The sequence below is a fragment of the Oncorhynchus masou genome, chromosome 1 (genome assembly GCF_036934945.1).
Source record: "Oncorhynchus masou masou isolate Uvic2021 chromosome 1, UVic_Omas_1.1, whole genome shotgun sequence".
In the NCBI taxonomy this organism is placed as follows: Eukaryota; Metazoa; Chordata; class Actinopteri; order Salmoniformes; family Salmonidae; genus Oncorhynchus; species Oncorhynchus masou.
The window spans coordinates 10,111,465-10,123,801 of NC_088212.1; positions in this window are offsets into that span (position 1 = coordinate 10,111,465).

Here is a 12,337-nt window from a genome sequence, read left to right on the forward strand (position 1 = left end):
ATTTTGTCTATGGCCTACTGCACATCTTTGAATAATTGCTCCCCTTCTGACTGCTAAGAATAAAATGACTGGCTGAAGTGGACTATTTTACAAAATTGCCTCCACAAATAGTCAGTGAAAGAAAATGTTGGTTTGACACAAACACATTTTTTGTTCTTCTATCGTCGTGGGAACCTAAAATGTATTTCCATTCCAAATCCTCTTTTCCTTTAACCCATACCCTACCATAACTCCTAAACCTCTTACCCTAACCCTAATTCTAACCCTAATTCTAACCCTAACCATTAAGCTTAAAATAGCCTTTGTCCTCATGGGGAATGTGGGAAATCCTTACAAGGGAAATTTTTCTTTATTCTATTAGTCTTTTGGGGACTTGTGGAGATTTTATGTCCCCACAAGGATAGAAGAACAACCCCCCCCCCCCACCATACACACACACTTTTCTGTTGACGAACTTGAAGCTGCTTGAGTCTCACCTCGTCCGTCACCTCTTGACCACTCCTTGTGTGAAAGAGAAGAACAGTACAAGAATCACAGCAGGAACTGCCTCCGTTGGATAATTTCTTGACATATTGGTGGCTTGGAAAAATCTGACTGTTTATTACTTTGGATCTGTGTTATGAGTTGTTTATTTGAATTCCCTTTGGATGAGTCTTTCGACATCCCTGTGATGAATGACACACTTGAGCAACTTGAGCATCGCCCTACAGTTTGTTGTCGTGCACTGTGACTTCACTTGTTTCTATTGGGTTGCAAAATATATATGTATTTTTTTTCAGAGAGCTGTGTTGACATGCCAGGATGGATCTCCAAATCAAATCTGGCTTTATACCTGCGGTCTGAACAGGTAGAAAGCCAAGGTTGGTGATCTACTGCCACCTGGAGTTATGGAGTGTTTGCTCTTTGATCCTGTCCCATCCAGATTATTACTTCAAAATGGTGAAAGCCCTCAATGGCGCTGCCCATGCGAAAAACAGGCTTTGGGCCAAGTGCGCCCTCTATCCAACTATGGAGCCGGGTGCACATCACACACATGTCCATTAACAGATTGCAGCAGCTACTTTCTTGAATGAGATCAAAAGGGCGCTCCAGCAGAGAAGGGAGCATGATTTCACATCCCAAAATGCCATTGAATAGTAGACATAGAGGTTACATTTGATTTGAATCAATAGCTGAGCGATTATTTTGTGAATCTGCAATGTCACGCCACATCGCATCCCAACATTCCCCTTTTGACCTGGTTTCTCCCCTGCTGGCTGTTACCAATAATATCAGTGCTACAAATCAATGGCGTTCCTCCATGCCCTGGGCCAGACAAGCCAGTTAGCTGTTCATGCGGGGATCCACAATCTAGTCTAATTTCCACTGCATCTGTGACCTAATTCTCCACCCTTCTTCCAAATGGTGCACTTGACCACTTTATCGCTTGAATTTAACAACAGTAGAAACTCCTTTCATTCCGATGCGCCTTACACCAAATTCTATATTCATTTATATCCACAACAGGGAGTATGCAAATGCAGTCTTTCTGGAAGAGGAGATCTGGGACGCTAGCTAAAGATAGGAGCAGACATGTATCCCCAAAACCCAGAAATATGTTCAGACATTCACGAAAAAGGCTTTGCCATTAGAGTGATGAAATAATGTGTATTGGCTTTTCCTGGTAACTGAAGTGTATATGCTGATAAACACTGATGATAAGCCAAACCCTTTATGATGGTTGAATGATCTCCAATGAAACAGTGTGATTATGACCCTGGTTTAGCTCAAACTGCAGGACACTACAGTACATGTTGTGACTCTGTAATAATGTGTTAGTTAATTAATACATGATGAATGAACAATTCTAGTCAGGTTATGCTGCCTGTAGCCACTCAGAAATGTCCAAATTGAGATTATTACATTATTCAATAATATACAATAATATAATTTAATTTACTTTGAAATGCTGTCCCTATGACACACACACACACACACACACATTTTTAAATAGCTGCCTTGTGCTCACTACTGGTGTATTTTTAGAATATATATCAATTATGCAGCATGTTCAGAGACACACTGTTATTGGTGAGGCTGTCAGGGAATCTGATTTTCATTGTGCTCAGAATATTCCTGTAACATTGTCCTAAAAATATTTCTGCAACAATGACCTAAGAGTATTTCTGTAACAATGACCTAAGAGTATTTCTGTAACACTGACATGAGAGTATTCCTGTAACAATGACCTAAGAGTATTTCTGTAACAATGACCTAAGAGTATTTCTGTAACAATGACTTAAGAGTATTTCTGTAACAATGACCTAAGAGTATTTCTGTAACAATGACCTAAGAGTATTTCTGTAACACTGACATGAGAGTATTCCTGTAACAATGACCTAAGAGTATTTCTGTAACAATGACCTAAGAGTATTCCTGTAACAATGACCTAAGAGTATTCCTGTAACAATGACCTAAGAGTATTTCTGTAACAATAACCTAAGAGTATTCCTGTAACAATGACCTAAGAGTATTCCTGTAACAATGACCTAAGAGTATTCCTGTAACAATGACCTAAGAGTATTCCTGTAACAATGACCTAAGAGTATTTCTGTAACACTGACCTAAGAGTATTCCTGTAACAATGACCTAAGAGTATTTCTGTAACAATGACCTAAGAGTATTTCTGTAACAATGACCTAAGAGTATTTCTGTAACAATGACCTAAGAGTATTTCTGTAACAATGACCTAAGAGTATTTCTGTAACAATGACCTAAGAGTATTTCTGTAACAATGACCTAAGAGTATTCCTGTAACAATGACCTAAGTAGTATTTCTGTAACAATGACCTAAGAGTATTTCTGTAACAATGACCTAAGAGTATTTCTGTAACAATGACCTAGTATTTCTGTAACAATGACCTAAGAGTATTTCTGTAACACTGACCTAAGAGTATTCCTGTAACAATGACCTAAGAGTATTCCTGTAACAATGACCTAAGAGTATTTCTGCAACACTGACCTAAGAGTATTCCTGTAACAATGACCTAAGAGTATTTTGGAAACATTATAAATTGTTCAAGTACTGTTCCCATACTACCCCTTCTGAGGTGAAATGGCAAAAAAACTGGTCATACTTGAATGTGCTACAATTTATACAATTTCAGGCTGTAGGTGTCATTCATGAAGTCTTTATGAGCACTACATAAGTGCTTCACATGATGTTGTGAGAAATAAGCAAAGCCATACTGCATAGAAGGTGATATCATTACACAGGGTGCTTTGCCACACTTCATACAGCATGACATGCTGATGATTTCTGAAGAATTTATGCCTTATAAAGTGTTTATGAAGGCTTCAATTAAAGCATAGTATTATGTAGTATGTCATGTAGAAGTAGTATGTAGTATGTAGTAGTAGTACAGCAGTATGTAGTAGTATGTAGTAGTATTTAGTAGTATGTAGTAGTGTGTAGTAGTAGTATGTAGTAATATGCAGTAGTGTGTAGTATTAGTATCTAATAGCATGTAGTAGTAGGTAGTAGTAGTAAACTCGGCAAAAAAAAATAAACGTCCTCTCACTGTCAACGGCGTTTATTTTCAGCAAACTTAGCATGTGTAAATATTTGTATGAACATAACAAGATTCAGCAACTAAGACATTAACTGAACATGTTTACATAAACTGAAGAAGTGACAAAGAGAAATGGAATAATGTGTCCCTGAACAAAGGGGGGGTAAAAATCAAAAAGAACAGTCAGTATCTGGTGTGGCCACCAGCTGCATTAAGTACTGCAGTGCATCTCCTCCTCATGGACTGCACCAGATTTGCCAGTTCTTGCTGTGAGATGTTCTTCCACCAAGGCACCTGCAAGTTCCCGTTTCTGGGGGGAATGGCCCTAGCCTCACCCTCCGATCCAACAGGTCCCAGATGTGCTCAATGGGATTGAGATCCGGGCTCTTCTTTGTCCATGGCAGAACACTGACATTCCTGTCTTGCAGGAAATCACACACAGAACGAGCAGTATGGCTGGTGGCAATGTCATGCTGGAGGGTCATGTCAGGATGAGCCTGTCAGGAGGAGGATGTCTTCCCTGTAACGCACAGCGTTGAGATTGTCTGCAATGACAACAAGCTCAGTTCCATGAGCTGTGACACACCGCCCCAGACCATGACGGACCCTCCACCTCCAAATCGATCCCGCTCCGGAGTACAGGCCTCGGTGTAACGCTCATTCCTTCAATGGTAAACGCAAATCCGACCATCACCCCTGGTGAGACAAAACCGTGACTCGTCAGTGAAGAGCACTTTTTGCCAATCCTGTCTGGTCCAGCGACGGTGGGTTTGTGCCCATAGGCGATGTTGTTGCCCGTGATGACTGGTGAGGACCTGCCTTACAACAGGCCTACAAGCCTTCAGTCCAGCCTCTCTCAGCCTATTGCAGACAGTCTGAGCTCTGATGGAGGGATTGTGCGTTCCTGGTGTAACTCGGGCAGTTGTTGTTGCCATCCTGTGCATGTCCCACAGGTGTGATGCTCAGATGTACCGATCCTGTGCAGGTGTTGTTACATGTGGTCTGCCACTGCGAGGACGATCAGCTGTCCGTCCTGTCTCCCTGTAGCGCTGTCTTAGGCGTCTCACAGTACGGACATTGTAATTTATTGCCCTGGCCACATCTGCAGTCCTCATGCCTCCTTGCAGCATGTCTAAGGCACGTTCACACAGATGAGCAGGGACCCTGGGCATCTTTTTTTTTTTAATTGTAGGTTCAGTAGAAAGGTCTCTTTATAGTGTCCTACGTTTTCATAACTGTGACCTTAATTGCCTACCGTCTGTAAACTGTTAGTGTCTTAATGACCGTTCCACAGGTGCATGTTCATTCATTGTTGATGGTTCATTGAAAAAGCATGGGAACCAGTGTTTAAACCCTTTACAATGAAGATCTGTGAAGTTATTTGTATTTTTATTTGTATTTTTACAAATTATCTTTGAAAGACAGGGTCCTGAAAAAGTTTCTTTTTTTGCTGAGTTTATTATGTAGTAGTGTGTAATAGTATTATGTAATAGTATCTAATCGTATGTAGTAGTAAGTAGTATGTAGTAGTGTTATGTAATAGTATGTAGTAGTGTGTAGTAGTATGCAGTAGTATGTAGTAGTGTGTAGTAGTAGTATCTATGTATGTAGTAGTATGTAGTAGTGTGTAGTAGTTGTATCTAATAGTATATAGTAGTATGTAGTAGTACGTTTATGTGGTAGTATGCAGTAGTGTGTAGTAGTATTGTGTAGTAGTAGTAGTATGTAGTAATAGTATGTAGTAGTATGGAGTAGTAGTATGTAGTAGTGGTATGGAGTAGTACCATTATGTAGTATTATGTAGTAGTAGTAGTATGTGGTAAATTACCATAACCAAACAAATATTGCAGATGATAAAGGATGGGTATTAACTGTAAATGTAGGCCTCTACTGGTGATGTAAGTAATGGGGAATTGATAGACACAACAAATAATGCACACAATGAAGTTCTGAAACACTGAATACCCACAAAATGGCAGGAAAGAGCTCATTGTAGAGAGATGCCTTGTGTCACAACCCCCATATTCTTGGACCGTGCTATCCCTGCTTCTTCCTCAATGGATTGGTCCACTGAGACAGGCACAAATTACACAGATGTGTGCCATGAAAAAACAACAATATATTTGCGATTACTCAAAAAAAAAAATGTTTTCAATACAGACCCCTTTTGTCAAGCAGTAGGGCTTTTCCATATAAGCCACCCAGACTGTAAGAAAGTTTCACAGTATACCCTTAATCCTGTAATAAATCAAATCTCGTGACACATAACTTGACATTTCTGCCATCCATTGTGACGTTGTATGGAGGATAACCAACCTTCTAACCAACCTAGCTGCTATAAATGCTAGGTTACAATGTTTCTTCTGATACTGTAACAGTCTCCAGTATCAACACTTACAAACAAACCAAAACAGGGAGAAGAGAGAATCTGTAGACATGCTGGGATCAAAGAACATACTCTTTGCCAGAATTCAGCCAGCCTTCACAAGAGCATAACAATGTAGGCGATATGTCCCCTTTTTTTGTTGTACACCTCAAGCATAGAAATTACATTTCTGAGTGCATGATATTCAGTTTCACTGGCACATAGTATGTTATATGGATGGTCTTACCTTTTTTCCAATTTTCATCTAAAAAAACATACCCAAATCAAACTGCCTGTAGCTCAGGACCTGAAGCAAGGACATGCATATTCTTGATACCATTTCAAAGGAAACACTTTGAAGTTTGTGTAAATGTGAAATTAAGGTAGGAGAATATAACACATTAGATCCGGGTAAAAGATAATCCAAAGAAAAAAACATGCATTTTAATTTTTATTAATTTCATCATATTTGAAATGCAAGAGAAAGGCCACAATGTATTATTGCAGTTCAGACGCAATTTCGATTATGGCCACTAGATGGCAGCAGTGTATGTGCAAAGATTTAGACTGATCCAATGAACCATTACTGTTCAAAATGTTGTATCAAGTCTGCCCAAATGTGCCTAATTGGTTTATTGATACATTTTCAAGTACATAACTGTGCACTCAAACAATAGCATTGTATTATTTCACTGTAATAGCTACTGTACATTGGACAGTGCAGTTAGATTACAGTTTTTTACAATCACTAGGACCCATTCCTCAATACTTAGGTCACTTCTTCAAAACACTTCACACAGTGAGCACAACAGCAGTCTATGTGGGCTAAACTTTGGATCATTTTTCATTGCTTTGGCACAAAATGCATTCAATGACTACATCTTTCAAATTTCGTGAATTATTTTCTCACTTAGACTCAACCACCACCAAACTCTATGTAACTACAGGCCAATTTGCACATGTTTACATGCTCTTTACAAAACTGTTAAACTTAAGTTCAAAACCTAACATAACACAAAATTGAATAAGAAATAAATATATATTCCAAATCTAAAAAATGAAATACTATCAAAACAATTGGACCAACCACAGCTGATTCCCATTGTAGCTGAACACCTACACAGGTGTTAGTCTTTCAATTACATTGCCATCTATAAAAAAGGGGACATCTTAGGAATAATGCTGTACTGTAATGTGAACATGGACCCAGCCAGAGATAGAGAAGTGGCTGACAGAGTAAGAAGAGGGGCTGTGAGGGAGAGGAGTACGTACGCATGGTGGAAGAAGACTGAGATTAGAGCTACTATAATTGATAATGTAATACATCATGGTCTATCAATGAGAGAGGCTGGTCTGAGAGTGCAGCCAACTCTGCAACACTCAACAGTGGCATCTATTCTGACACATTTCCGGCAAAAACAATAGGTAAGATGTGCATTCTGCAAGGGCATCTGACTGAAACATTACAGAAGTAAATTGAGCAAAGCCTCTAAACCTACTTGTGTGTAATTGTAATTGTTTTTGTATTTCTGCTTAGGACCCAACGGTTACTGTCACGAATATTACCGAAGGTGACTCCCCTTCTTGTTCGGGTGGCGCTCGGCGGTCTACTAGCTATCACCGATCCGTTGTTCTGTGTTCCTTTGGTTTTGTCTGATTGGTATCACCTGTTTCTTGTTTGGTTGTTAGGGTAGGGTTATATATAGTTTGTTCAGCCTGCTTCTGTTTCGTGCGGGCTTGTTCGTCTGTTCTATGTTTGAGTGTATTTTGTTTGTATTTTGGGTTTCGCGCTGTCCGTTAATATTTCTGATCATTTGTTTTCCTACTTTTGTTCATGTTATTTTTCCGGGACATTAAAGCGTGTTTTTTTCCCACATCTTTTGCTCTCTACGCCTGACTCCACACCTCCTCACTCATTTGCCGTAACAGAAGCCCGCACCACGATATGGAGTCAGCAGGAGCAGTGACCACTCCTCTTCCCACTATGGAGGAGAGAGTCCTTCATCACACGTCCATCCTCCATCGCCTAGGATCAGCGATGGATCAAATGATGGAGAGGATGGATCGTTGGGAGAGGAATGGTCTCCCTACTACCCCACCGACCCTCCCACCAGCAACTCTACCATCTCCCCCATCTGGATCCGGTTCCAGCGCTCTGCGCATTACGCCTCTGAGGGAGTACGATGAAACAGCGACGGGGTGCCAGGGATTCCTGCTTCAACTAGACCTCTACCTGGCCACCGTTCGGCCGGCTCCCTCGGACGAGGAGAGAGGGTGGGTCCTCATCACATGCCTTACGAGTAGAGCCCTGGAGTGGGCTAATGCGGTCTGGAACGGGCCCGACTCAGCGAAGGACAATTACCCGGAGTTCACCCGCTGTTTCAGGGCCGTGTTCGATCACCCTTCAGAAGGTCGAGCGGCGGGTGAGAGATTGTTCCATCTCAGACAGGGGACGAGGAGTGCGCAGGACTTCGCGCTGGAGTTCCGGACCTTGGCCGCTGGAGCAGGGTGGAACGACAGGGCCCTGATAGACCATTACAGATGTAGCCTGAGAGAGGACGTCCGCAGGGAGCTGGCCTGTCGGGACACTACACTTAGCCTGGATGGACTGATAGACCTGTCGATCCGGTTGGACCATCTGCTAGCTGCTCGCAGACGTTCTGAAAGGGTCCTGTCAGTTCTACCTCCTGACCCTCCTGCTCCTATCCCGATGGAGCTAGGAGGGACCGCGTCTAGGGAGATCGGAGGAGGAAGCTCCTCCTGTAACAGTTGTGGCCGGAGAGGGCACACGTCTGGTCGGTGCTGGAGGAATTCATCTGGGAATCGAGAAGGCAGGCAGAACACTCCTCGGTCACCCCAGGTGAGTAAGCACCACACTCTCCCAGAGATTCCTGTTGGTCACATGTTCTTATTAATTTGTTTCCTTAATTATTCTCCTTCTCTCCAGCATAAGGCACTGGTAGATTCAGGGGCAGCTGGAAACTTTATAGATCGCGGACTCGCTCAGAGGTTGAGGATTCCGTTAGTAAAAGTAGACCCCCCTTTTCCCGTGCACTCTTTAGATAGTCGACCATTAGGGTCAGGGCTGGTGAGGAAAGCCACAATTTTGTTGGAGATGATTACGCAGGGGAATCACAAGGAGCAAATTAGTTTGTTCCTTATCGATTCACCTGCGTTTCCAGTGGTGCTGGGGATTCCCTGGCTAGCTATTCATAATCCTACGATTTTGTGGAAACAGGGAACTCTCCAGGGGTGGTCTGATGAGTGTTCAGGCAGGTGTTTAGGGATTTCCATCGGTGCGACAACGGTGGAGAGTCCAGACCAGGTTTCCACCGTGTGCATTCCAGCTGAGTATGACGATTTGGCTATCGTTTTCAGTAAAAAGAAGGTGACCCAATTACCACCCCATAGGCAGGGGGATTGCGTGATAAACCTCCAGGGTAACGCTGCACTCCCCAGGAGTCATGTGTATCCTTTGTCCCAGGAGGAGACGGTGGCTATGGAAACTTATATCACCGAGGCTCTGGGATAGGGGTACATTCGGCCCTCCATGTCACCTGTCTCTTCGAGTTTCTTTTTTGTGAAGAAAAAAGATGGTGGTTTGCGTCCGTGTATTGATTATAGGGGTCTAAATTCCATCATTTTAGTTACCCACTACCTTGCTATGGCAGTGGAAACATTTCACGGAGCGCAGTTCTTCACTAAACTGGATCTCAGGAGTGCTTATAATCTGGTGCGTATTCGGGATGGAGATGAGTGGAAAACTGCATTTAGCACTACTTCTGGCCATTATGAGTACCTCGTCATGCCATACGGTTTAAAGAATGCTCCAGCTATATTTCAATCCTTCGTGGATGAGATTCTCAGAGACCTGCACGGACAGGGTGTAGTGGTGTATATTGACGATATTTTGATCTACTCCGCTACACGCACTGCGCATGTATCTCTGGTGCGCAAGGTTCTTAGACGACTGCTGGAGCATGACCTGTATGTGAAGGCGGAGAAATGTGAGTTTTCCAAACGATCAGTTTCATTCCTGGGTTATCGCATTTCCAGCTCTGGGTTGGTAATGGAGGGTGACCGTGTAAAGGCCGTGCGTAATTGGCCGACTCCGACCACGGTAAAGGAGGTGCAGCGGTTCATGAGGTTTGCCAATTACTACCAGAGGTTTATTCAGGGTTTTGGTCAGGTAGCTGCACCTATTACCTCACTGCTGAAGGGGGGGCCGGTGCGTTTACAGTGGTCAGCAGAGGCGGACGGAGCTTTTCATAAGTTGAAGGTGATGTTCACTGAGGCGCCGGTGTTGGCGCATCCGGACCCTTCTTTGGCGTTTATAGTAGAGGTGGACGCATCCGAGGCTGGGGTTGGAGCGGTGCTCTCACAGCGTTCGGGTGCGCCACCGAAGTTCCGCCCCTGTGCCTTTTTTTCGAAGAAACTCGGGCCAGCGGAGCGGAATTATGATGTGGGGGATAGGGAGTTGTTGGCTATGGTTAAGGCCCTGAAGGTGTGGAGACGCTGGCTTGAGGGGGCTAAGCACCCTTTCCTTATCTGGACTGACCACTGTAACCTGGAGTATATCCGATCAGCTAGGAGACTGAATCCTCGTTAGGCAAGGTGGGCCATGTTTTTCACCAGAATTTGTTTCACTATCTCGTATAGACCAGGTTCCCTCAACACTAAGACACGCTGTCAAGACTCTATGACACTGAGGACAAGTCCATCGATCCTACTCCCATCATTCCGGCAGCTAAGCTGGTGGCACCAGTAGTATGGGATGTGGACGTGGACATCGAGCGGGCGCTAAGGGAGGAACCTGCGCCTCCACAGTGTCCGGAGGGTCGTAGGTACGTGCCGCTGGCTGTTCGTGATCAATTGATTCGATGGGCTCATTGTCTACCCTCGTCGGGTCACCCAGGTATTTTTAGGACAGTGCGAGGTCTTCAGAGGAAGTACTGGTGGCCCACTTTGAGGAGGGATGTGCGATTCTATGTCTCCTCCTGTTCGGTGTGCGCCCAGAGTAAGGCTCCTAGACACCTGCCACGAGGTAGGTAAACCACCAGTCTTCCCGTTCCACAAGCCAGACTGGACCCATCTATCGGTGGATTTTCTAAGGACTGACCTTCCCCCTGTCCAGGGTCACAACGATCCTGGTCGTTGTGGAAAGGCTCTAAGTCCTGCCGTCTTATCCCGTGTTTGCACCCCGGTCTCCCGAAACCGGCCCTACAGACTGCGGAAGCTCTTTTCACCCATGTCTTCCGGCATACGGGGTGCCCGAGGATATAGTTTCTGATCGGGGCCCCCAGTTAAATCTCCCGTGTTTGGAGGGCATTTATGGAACGTCTGGGGGTCTCGGTCAGCCTGACCTCAGGGTATCACCCGGAGAGTAATGGGCAGGTGGTCCCATGCAGGAAGGTGAGGTGGGTAGGTTTCTGCCCGGTCTGGACATGCCAGGACCGGCCAGGGGAGTGGGCGAGATATATTCCTGTTTGGTTGAAATAGCCCAGAACTCAGTTTGTTCAGCCACTCCTCTACCAACATGTCACCATTTGAGTGCGTGTATTTTGGGTTCCCAGCCAGTCCTGGTCCGTGGCATCAGAGCCAGACTGAGGCTCCTGCTTTGGAGGAGTGGGTTATTTCTCCGGGACATGGAGCGGCTGTCCAAGAGTCATTACGCTCACTCATTTGCGTAACAGTGAAAGGCAGAAGATTTCACGCTGAAACCGTCACCGCAGTGAGGCCCCCGTGTTTGCACCTGGGGACAGGGTCTGGATCTCGACCCGAAACCTGCCCCTCTGCTTGCCCTGCCGGAAGCTGGGTCCACAGTGTATAGGTCCATTTAAAGTCCTGAGGAGAATAAATGAGGTTTGTTATCGAACAACTTCCAAATTAGGGCAGGGCACACCCCATGTTTCATGTGAACTCTTCTAACAGGTGGTCGCTATTCATGGAGATAGAATGCAGGAAGGTGACGGTGAGGGATATTCATCCATCTGGAGGTTTTCAACTGATCTCCCAAAACCTCTGATTGACAGAGGTGGTCCAATGGGTGGCCCGGGTTCCGGTTTGGTATTTGTGCAGCAATATCCTCTGATTGGTATCACCTGTTTCTTGTTTGGTTGTTAGGGTAGGGTTATATATAGTTTGTTCAGCCCGCTTCTTTTTCGTGGGGCTTGTTCGTCTGTTCTATGTTTGAGTGTATTTTGTTTGTATTTTGGGTTTATGGCTGTCCGTTAATATTTCTGATCATTTGTTTTCCTACTTTTGTTCATGTTATTTTTCCGGGACATTAAAGCGTGTTTTTTCCCACATCTTTTGCTCTCTGCGCCTGACTCCACACCTCCTCACTCATTTGCCGTAACAGTTACCTCCTACAGGCGGGAGAGGTAGGATTTCACTGCTGTGCAGGAAACTGCATTCGTTG